The 13790-nt window shown below is 38.5% G+C and overlaps 1 protein-coding gene across 4 annotated transcripts in view; it reads left to right on the forward strand.

Moving 5' to 3' along the window:
• The window catches only part of CDC42SE2 (CDC42 small effector 2), a 99112-nt gene that overhangs the window by 12448 nt on the left and 72874 nt on the right, over positions 1-13790 (forward strand). For 2 of the 4 annotated variants that reach the window (XM_068422831.1, XM_068422832.1), the window contains one exon: positions 2880-2952. The exons of the other annotated variants lie outside the window; for them this stretch is intronic. The gene's annotated coding sequence lies outside the window, so the exon portion shown is untranslated. The remainder of the gene's footprint in view (positions 1-2879; positions 2953-13790) is intronic. 4 annotated transcript variants of the gene reach the window in all.

Here is a 13790-nt window from a genome sequence, read left to right on the forward strand (position 1 = left end):
CCTTTCAAGCCAGAAATCTACCATTTATAGAAATGGTTTTGTGAATTACATTGTCCATTAGGATGTGGGTTTGGTCTACAAGCTTCATTCATCTGGGACTCTAAATAGCTGTGACACGATGACTTACAACAACTGGTCCAGATCTCATTTGTGACTAGCTTTTAAAAATGTTATTGTACAAGGATGGCCTTCATTGTTCTGTCCTGCTGCTCTTACAGCATGGCCCTAGATTTCTAATGCTACAGTTTAGGAAAGTGTAATTCATTTATTTTCCACCTAGTCTATTTTTCTTTAAGGAGAGATGTGGAGGAAGACATTTTGGGTTAGAAGTCATAGATATTCTTATATCTGCCTCATTTGTATAAATATTGTTACATATGAAATGGCTTATACAAAATTGCAGTCTCTACATGTTTTTAGGATGTTGTGTGTGCTATTAGTGTGTACTCTGTGCTAACATCTCGTAATGCGGAATTGTCTCAGTTTTCTCTCAGTAAAATTTACTACTATGAATCTTCCTTCACTTCAATTTCAGTTGCATTGCGTTTGAGTGAGGAGGTCCATGTTTAACTACAGTTAAGTTGGTTGGTTCTCCTACCTATATATCAGATATTGTCCACAGAGTCTTTAGCTAGAAGGCAGCCAACTTCCAGTGACAATTCTGTTACACAATTGACATCTACTCTAAAAATGCATGTTCGCCTTGCTGAGTTTAAGGATTTTATTTGCTTTCTTATTGAACTTGTTAGGCAACCAGTGCAGCGTCATGTGTTATAAGCTGGTTGCTCAGCTGTTTTGTCTGAGGAACAGCTTATTGTGACATAGTTATTTTACCAGGGGAAAGAAAAATCATCAGAACTCTACTTACAGGTATTCTGAATATAGTTTATGTGGAGCCCAAGCATTATGATATTGAAGTGTTTTCCCTGTGTTCCTCTGCGGCTATGTTGATGGCCTCCTGCTTTTCTCCAACTAGATGTCCTATCTTTACGACCTGTAGTTCTCCAGCCCGTCATCCAGTAACTCTACACCTTTTATATAGACTATCAAGCTTATCGTTCTGTCAATTAAAGTTTGCTTTTGTCTCCTCTTCATTATTCTGGTGTAACTAAAGATAAACGAAGTGTAAAAAGCTCTTGTTTGACTCCTTAGCCGAAGGAAGGAGACTCAAATCTCATTCTTTCAACAGTGTCTCCTTCTGTCACTATCAGGGCTATGCAATCATCAAACGTTATTTTCACGAAGGCAGTTATAGCCAATTCCTAATACTGTTCCTCTCAGTAATCCACTGTTGTGAAGACTGTCTTTTTTGACCACCCAGATTTCTATCCTAACAAAAAAGGTGATCAAAGCTTTCTGTCTCTGACATGTAACGCTGTCCACACAAGTTTCCTTCTTCCGTCTTTCCCTCCCCAACATTCTTCTCTTGATTTACAATTTCTCTTCATTTATAGTCTATTTTATCTGCTCTCATGTGCCTCAGCTCTTTGTTTCTAGTCCATAAATTTTCTGACAGTCTTTTCTGAAAGCTACAGAGGTAAAGATAAAAAACCCCTTCATTTTACTTTTCAAATCTCTCAGTCTGAGAAAAAACAGAAGACTCAGTTTCCTAGTTTGTGAGCAAGGAAGGGCTGAAATATGACAAACAAGCCCGCAGTGGAAAGTCAACAAGCAAATGTCTTGCCATGTAGCGTGAAAGATAAATCATTAGGGAGCTCAAGTGTAGAAGGGAGTTTTGTTTGTGTGGTTTGGGTTTTTTTTTTTAAATAAAATCTACATAACGTTGCCCTACCTACCATACAAGATGCATAAAATTTAATTTACTACTACTTTTACCTTATCTTACATTAACATTTGAAGTGTGAACTGGATTGTTTGGAGTTTTCAGCTTTCCTCACGGCTTCTGTCTGTTTGAAGCCCATTTCTGCTATATGAATGCTGTCACGACAGTTTGTCATTACATGTGAATGCTCTCTGAATACAGAGGTGTTCTGTTTTGGTTTGTTTTGTTTTTTTTTAATACAGGTTTAACACTGGTAAATAATCTGCTACTTCAACAGCAGAGTCTAGAGCAGTGATACTTCTCGCTCAGAGCCAGCTCTTATGAATGTGTTGCCTTTCTGTTACTGACTGAAATACTTGTAATCCATCCTTCCTTTTACAGAAAACTGCTGAACGTGGTCGCAGATATTATTGACAGTAATTCAATAACAAACTTTTTTGCTAAACCTGACACATGTCATGAGACTTAACTGCCAAGTTACACATTTTTACTGGACACTTAGTACAAACCAGTTATTTCCTGAACTACCTGGTATTGCCAGTGATCTGAAGGCTGATCAGTAAGAAGGATTATCTAACTAATCTTGCACACAAAATGTTGGAATATACATCTGGTTTAGGGCCTTTCCACCAGCCCATGCTAATATTAAGGTTTGACACTAGCAAAGGGAGCAGCCAAAACGAAGTCGTTTCTGCTTTTGAACCCACGCTCCTTATTTACTTCCTTTAACTGTGCCATACATATACACACACATAAATTATATATATATTTTAAACAGTGTGTAAACATTAGGATAACAAAAAAGAGCACCCAAGAGTGCACAAGTCAGTGAAGGTTTCTGCCAACACTGCAGTGAACAAGGTAGCCTCTAATCCTTGAATTCATTCACAAACGACAGTAGCTCAGCTATTCTGATGTATCTGCTGCTCTGCCAATGAGAAGAATTGGAGAAACTCCTGACTCTCCCTTTTCGTAGCTGTTTTCTTTTCTTCCTGCTAACATGAAGTTACATTGCTCTTCGTTATAAATAATTTGCATTAGGAGCTGTAATAGATAGTTACTTATGCCATTTTTTCCCTCCTTCCTTGTTCTCTAGAATTGGGGATCTCTTCAGTGAAAAACTTGCTGCTTAAAGAAAGGACTAGAGTAACTGAAGCTGTGAAACTCAGGTAGGTAATAGTGTCAGTTTACTTTTTACTTTAAATGTTAAGGTAAACATAGATGACAGATTTATGAATATTCATTGTGGTACCAAAACTATCAAAGCATGATAGGGATTTTAACCTTAAGTAGATTGATATGCTTTCATGGCTTTTGTCATGAATTCTATGCAGCATTTCAAGTGCCTCCCTGGCGATGAGCCCCTGATGTTCCGGAAGTCCAGCAGAATTGTGATATGCAGGTGTACTTTTGTGCTTATAATAAAACCAGACTGATTAATTGTCATATCTAATTCAGACTAACTTTGACAGGATGTCCAGGTACTTTGCGACCCTCAGTTAATTTAATGAATTATTTTTGACAGCATTAAATTGTCTTGTTGCCGTAGCAGACTTCGGTATTCATGATATGTGCAGCCACATATACTTTATCTAGATTTCCTTCCCTAATTTTCTTACCAAAGTATACTCTTGATGGATTTGCTGATTACTTTATGTCCATTTCACATTCCCATTCCTTTGTTCAAAGTAAGGCTTCTAAATAGATCTCCAATACCTAATTCTTCAATAAGATAACAAAACTCCTTTGGTGTTCTTTGTGTGATACCTTTCATGGCTTTCATAATTTAACTTGCAATTTAATATCATATGCTACTGCTTATCTTGGTTTGCTCAGCTGTGAAGGACCCATTCAGCTTGATTTTACTACTTTCTAATTCCTGTCAAGTACACATGCTTTGGTATGGTGTTAAATAATGTAGATGAATGGCCAGTGTTTTTAATCAGCTGAATTTGCCTCCAGCAAAATTCTGGGATAGATCTATTCCTTTTCGACTTTAGTAAGTGATACGATTGCAGCGCATTTATGTAGGGTTAATTTCTGTGGATTACATGAGTACTGATGGAACAGTTAAACCCTGAATCTACTGCTGGTTTCTTATGAGCTCACTTCTGTACAGCAACTTTCATTTTAGAAGCATGTAAATTCTACTTTAATGTTTTCCTTTACTGTTTCATATTTTACTGCCTAAAACCACAAATGAACTGTGGAGAAGAATTCTGTTAGGTAACAGTACTTTAGGAAACGTGCATAAAGATCTCTTACGCATGCTGCTTCCTCAGAAAGAGGTGTAACTTGTGGAACACATTGCACAATTCTCCGCATTGACAGCAAAGCCTGCAAAACACTATTTCATTTGTCAGGTACTACGTAATAAATATCTTTCTATTGTACCTTATTCCTTGTGCTTCTGAGCACCATTCATGAAGTATGTAACTCAAGTAGCAGTCAAACTTGATGCTTTACTCTAAAAATACTCTTAAGTCTGCTGAATTTCAGTTAAATACTAGTAAATGGCTAACATTACATTTTCTGTTTCCTTCTTTCTCTCTCCCTTCCCCATGTTCCTTTGACAACTCTGAAGTGTTTTTAGTACAACTGACGACACCAGACATGTTTGGGCTTATCCTTCATGTTGTGCACTTCCTTTCTATGAACACCTGTTTTTTTCAGCTCTGATTTCACTATGACTTGTAAAATCTTTCTGCCAGAAAGCCTGGGGAAGAAAGAGTCCGCACATTAATTTACCTTGGAGAAGTATGTGACAAGGAGGTGGTTTTATTACTGGCATGTGAAACTAGAAGTGTAAGTGGCATCCCAAAGTGGGAGCAGGAGCTGCAACATCCCCTGCTGGCCCTGTGCTTCGTCCTCTGGCTTGCTTCTTGCTGCTATGCCTCAGGAGCGTCCCCACACTTTTATATGACTACTCTGTGAAAAAATGTTTCATTGTAGAATGAGAATGGGATGTGGGGATGTGGAATCTCTGTCCTTGAGACTGTGTCAGGAGAAGGGAGAGAGCAGAAGGAAATGGTAGCCCAACCAGGTAATTTCAAAGTAAATAAAAAAACTACCAACCCCGTAAAACCCCACAACCAAAAAAACCCACCCTGTGGAGGTGGATGGAAGGGAAAGAAGAGAAGGCAGACAGCTGGGTAGCAGATAGAGGGGTGATCAGGGCAGGTAAAAGATGGTGGTGTCTGTTTGAAGAAGACGACTGAGAGGAACAGCGGAGGAATATTTACTCCCAGAGAATAAGGGCTGTACTGCAAACAGCAGGAGGAGGGCACAGGCATGGGTGAGAACTGATGCAGGAAGACCAAGTGGAGAAGGGACAGGACTTCTCCTGGACCACTGGCATCAGTCAGTGGTGATCCCCCCTGGAGCAGGGAGCAAAGAGAACTCCACAGCACAAAAAGATGTGTATTTCATTCTTGTGCCAGAAACAAGTGAAGTGCAGTGGGTGTTCCCAACCTGTTGGCTGCCCTTTCTGTACGTGCTCCAGGAGTGTCTGCAGGAAGCTTCAATCACAGGTCAGGAAGTACAGCCTTCCTGACGTGCCTCGCTGGCAGCTGTGAAAACGGTGAGTGTAAAATCTCCATAAACATCTTATGGTATGTCCTATTCCAGCCTAACAAAACTATGCTTGAAGTCCTAATATTTTTCTTTATTTATCTAAAGTGTTTTGAGGTTCAAACTGACAGTTTGTAAGACAGTGATGCAGGACAGTGCACCAGGCCCATTCCCTGCTGCCTCTCCACCTAGAACCCTGCAACTTTTCCCTCCCCCGTCCCCCTGCAATTGTGTGGCTGGACTTCCCTCTTCATTCACATAGCCAGTGTTTCTTGTCGCATGACTTTGACCACATGGTGGGTGGATGTACTCCCAGTCATGGGAAGGAGAAGGCATTAAGGCTTGTGGCTCTTCCTCATAGGATATTCCTCATCTGGTCTCATGATACTCTGAAACATAGACTTTCCAACTGCTTAGAGCAAACCTGGAACAATCTGAAAAAAAGATAAAAATGTGTTTACTTTAACATGTCCATTCTAGTATTGCTACCTATCAGTTAATTCACTAGAGGTCTAGAATATTGGGGTGGGGGAGAAGGTAGAAAAAAAATTCTTTTCTCCCATCTGGAGTTAGTGTCAAAATGGTAGTGAACTTTAGATAAATGCTTTTACACCAGTAAACAACTTGAGTTGTCAAGGAAACCCCTACTCCATTCACGTCTAGCACTAAAAGCTTCTGCAACACTTCTGCAGTACACTCGTGCAGCCAGAAGTTCTAGCTTAAAACATTAGCAGACTATTCATATGTTGTGTTCTTGTCTAGATACTACCACAGAAAAGCCTGCATATTGTCAAAATCTGAAATATGTCTTTTCTATTACTTTGCTTTTGTAGTACATGGTTTTCAAATTTGGTTCATGGGCTGTCTTTTCTGAGTAAGTTTTTCATAGATTTTAGTTTCCTAAGGAAGTGTTTAGACTTCATCCAACTTTCATCAATTCTGCATTACTGTAGTTTTCAATTTGATAATTGATTCATGAAGTTGGAGCAATGGCAAAAGGAGATGTTTTAGTTCAATTATTTAATTGAAATTTATATGTGCTGTTCACTTTAAGGGCAAAGGAAAAAAATTCAGACAAGATGTTGAATTTTAACATTTTGTTTAATGAAGGGCTTTTGGTTTTCAGTTTAGCTTAACTTTGACCTGCAACTCCTGAGTTCTGATCATTGCATTCATCCTGTAGAATAACTCTGAAGTAACACAGGTGCAAAACTCTGCTCTTCTGTTACTCCATTTCAGACGCCTGTTTGTACAAATATTCACATTTCATTAGTGCTGTCTCTTGCACCAGCTGTCTTTGTATCTGACTGTCCTCCACTTCCTTCATTGTTAAACGTGGGTCACATCACTGGGTGATGGATTGCGTGACTGATCCAGCTTCTTGCATAGGTCTTACATAGGTCTTGAAATATGGTTTTGTTTTTTTTCCCTGAAACATTTTGTTTGCATTTTGAAGTAGAACACAGCTGATCCAATGGAACGATATTAACACAGATGTCCACAGCGCAGCTTTTGCTGTCACTTATCACAGTAAAGTGAAACATGAGGAAAAAAGTCACTGAAGCTTTGTGCCAGTGGAAACCATAAAACAGGAGCAAGCTAGGAATCAAAGACCGTCAATAAGAAAATTGCTGTAATGGAAGCCACCTTTCCTTACACCTCTCTGTATGAAGAGAATAGTAAACAAAAATTAGGATAGGAAAGTGCATCAGGAATATTGGTTGATGTCTAAATTAGGCACTTAAACTGGTTTGTCCTTCTTTGTGGGTAAGCCATCCTGCAGTGTAATAGGGAAGGGGAAGGAAAGCTCGAGGCCTACAAAGAAATGATGCTAGGAAGTACACCTGCATGATGTTCAGTTACTGTAGTTTGAAATATTGAATATACGCCATGAGAGATCTTTCATTTTCGAGGTTTTATATTTAGACTTCTAACTAGCTATAGAATGTACTTTATAATGATATTTAAAGTATCTCTAACAGATTGGGAAGTTCTGTTCTATAAGAATTTTTTTTTCTTTCCGGAAGTACAGTCATATGCTATAATTGTTTCCTTAAATTGGCTAAGCTTATGTACAGTGTGAAATATGGCATCCTGAAAAACCTGTGTGTCCTTCCTGCCCTCTTACACACACTGTACTTTGCAATCATATTTTTGTTTTTATGTGTGATTTTATGCAGGAAAAAAATCTGCCATTTTGTAATTAAGGCACAAAGCCTAAGAGCTTAAGAGTGTAATTCTGCCTTTTACCACCATGAAAAATCGCATCTCCACAGACAGTGCCCCAAGCCTGTGTGGTGCATAATGCTCAGGCAAAGTGCTGTCTGCACTGAGAATGCCAAGGACAAACGTCCTGGGACTACTGGAACGCTGGTGTCCTGTTTCCTGGAAGAGCTCAGGCGTAGTGTTAACAGTCCTTGTCACAAATTGCTTACTGTCTGTCTTCTGTACATCAGATTTGTAGTGACCCTCCAATGTGCAATGCCTGTCCATTCAGAAAAGCTGCCCAGACAATGTGCATGCGTTATGTAGTCAAATCAGTTTGCTATAGGTATCAAATAATTAAGGAACCCTATTCTGCAACATGAAATTACTTGTGAGAAGAGCTCATATGAAGTCTAAGAGTCTGATCTTTACAGCAGGCTGGATGCAAAAGTGAACACAAATACAGGAGGTCTGTTTTCTTTACCATATCTAAATCTTGTTCTTGAATTCTCAGTGGAACTTCTAACCATGGCAACTGTCCATTTTCTTCAAAAGATGGAAAAGGATAATATTCCCTCCTATACTCATGATCTAGTATCAAGAAGGAAAGGGGGAGTAATGAACAGACTTTTGCTAATGGCCCAATTTAACTTTCAGGTTCACCTTTGCCACAGAAAATAGTCTTCCAGTCTGATGACTTCTTTTGGACCAACAGTTGCTACAGCACACTGAAGGACATATAATGCATTATTTTCTAGCTTTGTTTTTTAACATTATGTACAGTTTACTGGGTACTTCCCTAATAGGAAAAGCACTTTAAACTATGTCCCTTGAAGAAGGGATGTGTTCTAGTAAGCACTTACTCAGGACTTTGGCATATAGAGTCAAAATACTGTCTTAAAAATCTTACTAACATTCAGCTTTGGACTTGCAGATTTCACAGATATCTTGCTTCCTTTCTGTAGTTTCAGAGACACCTAGACTGCTTGTTTACTCATGTCCAGAATTGTTGTGGTTTGGTTGAGCCATTTGGATGCTACCCTGTGTCCAGGAGAGACTGATACAGTTTTTTGGAATATGCTTTATTCAAGTCATATTAGGCTTCTCACAAGACACCATTCTGTGATGTCATTTTTTTTTAAATATGAGTGAAGTAATTTCTTGCTGCTCTTGCCTCCTTAAGCATGAGCTAGTAGATGGAGCATTTTTCAAGAATTTTGCTTCCTCTTTTGACTGAGACAATTCAGAAAAAGCATATCTTGTCTTCCTGTCTTTCTCTGTATTGAAATGTATATCTGTCTTTAATCCTTCTAGTCTTCCTTGATTCCCAGTTATTAATTCTACCAGGAATGTAATCTGTTACCGACTAAATTGGGGAGGAAGGGTAAGCAGGCCAATATTTCCATTATTCCTGTTGCGTAATAAATCCGTGCCTCTCTCTGGCAGGATTATGCATGACTGACCATTCTTTTGAGGCTGGTTTGTTAGACTTCATTCCAAGTATTTGTCAACAGTTATTCTGTCAATCAAGTTGGGTCAATCAGCCTTAAGTATGAATCATGTTTGGAGGCTGAACTGCATTTGCACATCTTGAGCACATTGACTCCTTGGTCCAGGAGTTTGAAAAACTGCAAGTGGCCTCAAGCCATAACTTCCTTAAATCCCATTGACTAGCAGAAGAGGAAGGCTGCTTTTGAAATGACTCAGGCAGGAAAACAGTGGTGAAGGATTTGCAGTGGCTTCACTGGGGTTTTTGTTTGCTTTTTACTTAATATGAGTGAGTTAAAAAATGAGGATGGTAATGCCAGCCTAGCCCCCTTTTTAAGAGTAGTCTTTTCAAGTTCGTGCCAGTATTGTTGGGGAAGATGCTTTCACTGTGGTGAGGTGGAAATGTGAAATACACTCTCTTAAAGAGGAGTGCATGGGTGATAGTTATTTGCTATACATGTATATGAAAAGATGTTAAGTTCCTTATGCAGAAGAGGGAGTGGAGGCATGGAGAAGCATTGTAATTAATTATTGGGGGGCAGGGGTGCCGGAGGAATTGTTTGATTCGTAATCTGTAGTTAAGTAGCACCTGCTTGTCAAAAATCTGGCAGGCTTCGAGTGGAAACTGCTGGGTACTTGATACTTCTGAAAATCTAGCTACTGAACTTTCCAGTTTTGTTTTGAGGTGCTTCTAACATAAGGCTCCTAACTTGGGATGCCACAAGACACTGGGGTACTGCTGTATTTAATATTTTCTGCCTTTTAATGGACTGTGACTTAACAAGTAAATGAATTTCTGTAGTCCCAGCTGATTTTAAAGTGCAGATCCCCAGACTAGTTTGTACATAGATAGATGTTATGATTGATTTATCTGTTGTAGGGAAAACAAACTTATGGAAGACCACTGAAATTTCTCATTGTTAACAGAGTTGCCATAGAAGAAGAATACGATTTACTGTCAAAATTTCATTATTTAGCTTCAGATAAGCCAGTCTAGAAAATTATTTTGTAAACGAGTGCTCCCTTATAAATACAATGGTTCCTTAGTTTTGGTACCCTCCTTCTTCCGATCTCCATCTGCCTCCTCAATATCTCCTGCTGTATCTTTGCCTCTGGACATTTAGATATATTTCAGCAAAGCTTCTTAATGCAGTGGGTTATCTGTTGGCGTATCATTACAAGTGCTTTTACTTCCCCTTTTTTTTCAGTTTATTTGTTTAAAAACAAACAAATCTCCCACCCAGTTCTTCTATATTGTATGTAAACTTCAGGCCTGCTTCATGAGTATAGTTTATTTTGCTCTGCTCTGCCTTGCTTCTCCTCTCCCCCTCTTCTGCCCCCAATATAACACTATAACGTTTCCTGTTACCTTTCTGTCTCTTCCTTTTCATTTCAGCTGCTTGTATCTCAAAATAGCTGTAGTGGTCATTACTGCTGTGGTGATACTGTTAGATAGACCCAGAATTTGAAGGCTGCTGGATGACGTTACATTACGAAGTCCTTTGTGGGGTGTCACTGGAGAAAATAACTATTTCTGTTTTGAAAGCCTTAAAAAAGTTGCTAGCTCCGCAGAAACTCAGTGTAGTGCCATTTAAGGATGAGGGGCTTGGTATGCATTGCTAATGTAGTAGTAGAGGCTCTTAGATGCTCTTTGTTAACCTAATACGTTTCATTGCTGTAGCTAGTAACCCCTTGTAAATAGGCATCAAATTCCCAGATGTAAAGCTTTGTTGGAGGAAAGTCTGACTTTGTTATATGTCCCAAAACAAACTGCAACAAAAGCATGTGCTTGTTCCAGTCTCTAGAGACTGATATACTTTCACTTCCATATATGTTTAACAAAGTCACATAGCGTTTACTTACCGGAAGCTTCTACAGTAGAGTAGCACTGCAGCTATTACTGATTTGGTAGTTAAAGCTGAAGTCAAGTGTGGAAGTGGTTTTTTGTTCGTTTCGCTGCTTTTTTCAGATAGCTGAGAATACTCTAGAAGTAAGATACATTCACATATATCCAGAAATAACAGCTTGTTTTGCAGAAACCAGTTATATTCTGAGGACATGTTCGATAACGCAGTTGTTAATAACAAGCAGTTACAAAAAGAAGAAATGTCTGTCACTTCACAAATTAAGAGCAGTAACATGTCAGAAAAGCTTCTGAAAGGCTTTTCACTATTTCATTGTCCTCCTATTAATATTTGTATATTTTAGAAAGTACTTAATTTTTAATATTGCATTTTCATTATTGCATTTTCAATATTACAGTAAAATAGGATATTCATCAAGAAGTGGAGGAAAGTATTTTAGACTGTTGTTTTCAGAACTTCTGCAAAAATCCCAACTTTGCCTCTTTCCACATCAAAGTACCAGTACAGAATTAATAAGTTAAAGTTGATGACCAGTATGCACTGACTGTTATTACTGGTGTTACCAGTGCTGTCTAAATTTTGCAACTGTCTGCGATATCAGTATATTACAAAGGAAGTTAAATCAGCATTTGTTTTGAAGTCTTAGTCTCAAGCTGAGAGTGATAGCTTTGTGCAAATCTCACTAAAGCAATGGGAATGCTTGAGATATCTGTTTATATATATAAAAAAACATAATAGACACACATACTAGTTATTGCAAATGTTCAAAAATGGATGTGCTAGTGACATAAAAAGCAGATTCACTCTCTTTTGACAAATACCAGCATTATTCACTACATTGCACATTCAAAAAATGCAGTTATTTCAGTACCACTGTGTGTTATTCTACTCTATATGCTTCTTTGACTTTTACCCTCTTTATTCTTCTAGTTACTTCTGGCTTGTGTGCTGCCTAATGTGAAAGATATGTGTTGTTGTATTATTTTTTTTTTCTTGGGCTCTAGCAAATATATATCTTTAATGCAGAAATTGAAGTTCTTCCTAGCAATTGTTCTATCATCCCAGAGCTGTACAACAGGAGATGGAGAGAGAGGTATGAGATTAGGCTAGGTAAAAGAGCAGGTGGAATCAAGTACTGAAATACATAGTATTACAAGTAAGCATGGTATGTGTACCTTTTTTTGATCTTGTTGTATTCCTGCTTTAAATATTTGAGACCTTCACATGCAAGAAAGCCCACAATTGTAGGTTAAGGCATCACAAATTCTAGATTAGAAGAACAATTAACTTGCTGTTGAAATAGAAGTATTTGAGTCATATCCTTGAATAATACCAGCTGTATTCTTCAGGATCTCTTTATTTAAACTCCTGACTGTTTCCACCATGCCCCTCCCCTGGGTTATTGAATGCTTTACACAGAACTGAGACAGTTAACTGTAAATGTGTTGCTTTTTTCAAAATGTGACCTTTTAAAGAAATTCCCTTGCATAAATTAGACTTGTTCATCTCTGCCTTTCTTTGTGCCCATTCAGAAATAATCACATGGGGCTCAAAGACCACGGCAGAAGTACCAAGAGGAAACATGTTAGGGAAGATCTAACCTGTTTCTCGAAAGGTTAGCAGGAAATAGATTACACTGTCTGCATATGTACTGCTTCAACACAGAGTTAAATTATCACACTTGTGTCTATGGTCCTTCCAGTGTTAGATCACAAGTGTCAGCTCATAGGACAGGTTGCAGCCTTTTAGTTCAGGCTGTATCCGGAAGTCATCATCTGCTGACTCTTTGGGAGTGTGGTAAGTGCATAGCTTTGCCAAGATGCTCTGGTAATCTTATGGGCAGCAAACGCTGCAGTTCCTATCGCCTTCCATGGAGACTCGGGTTCCTCAGAGCTGGCACAGATCCCAAATGTTGCCTCCACTGTTGCTAAAGAGACAGACCTTCAGGTACAGGACTGCTGATCTGATAACACAAAGTGAAAAACTAGTCTGACCTTTAGTTAAGGCCTAGGAAAACTGTGATTTCCTTTCCACCTCTTGCTGTGTAATAGTCTGACACCCTGTGTGAGAATGCCTTTGCACCCTGTGTACCCTCCACATATGCTTGTTAATGTAAAACTAATGATCACTTGGGGTTGCTTCCTGTGAAATAAACCTTCTCAGTTTCCATTGTAAACTAGTTATTTGCACATAGCCTCGAAAAACATGTTTCATGAGTTGTTATGTGTTGATAGGGTTCTCATGGAGAGTTAATTTCTTTCTCATCTCTATTCAGTTTCTGCTGTTCAACATGAATTTTTTGCCCTGAGGAAGAAGAGTCCAAAGTAAAAACCAATTATTTTTGTCTGTTGTCTTTCTTCTGACACTAGAAATGCTGAACAACTTCTTTATAGGGAATTGCTGATAATTTACTGACATTTACAAGCAAGATGGTACCAAAACCAGTCCAAGAAATAAATTTAAAAAACAAATTGAAAATAATTAAAAATCAATTATTTTTTTGTTTTGCAAAATTTTCCAAATGGAAACACTGCCCATATCCCTTCCTGAAGCTTCACAAGTGGCACAGTTGTGTAAACGTGTTCATAGAATGAACCCAGCTGTAAATGCCAATAAAGATTTAAATTAAGCCCTGGGAAAGTAGTTCAGTGTGAATGAACGGCGCTTTAGACCACATCATGGTGTGCCAGTTTGGTGGTTGTGTCCTTTTATGTTTTGTGCCTTCAATCTGTACATCCCAGAGAAGGCCAGGACTTTTAAACACAACTGTTTGTGGAAGATTAGAAATATTAAAATTGTTCTTACTGGTTTTAAAACCCCCCATAAAAAACAAAACCCAAAAAAACTCATCTCACTAGTGATTAAGTCAAACTGCAGTG

The sequence above is a fragment of the Nyctibius grandis genome, chromosome Z (assembly GCF_013368605.1).
Source record: "Nyctibius grandis isolate bNycGra1 chromosome Z, bNycGra1.pri, whole genome shotgun sequence".
In the NCBI taxonomy this organism is placed as follows: domain Eukaryota; kingdom Metazoa; phylum Chordata; class Aves; order Nyctibiiformes; family Nyctibiidae; genus Nyctibius; species Nyctibius grandis.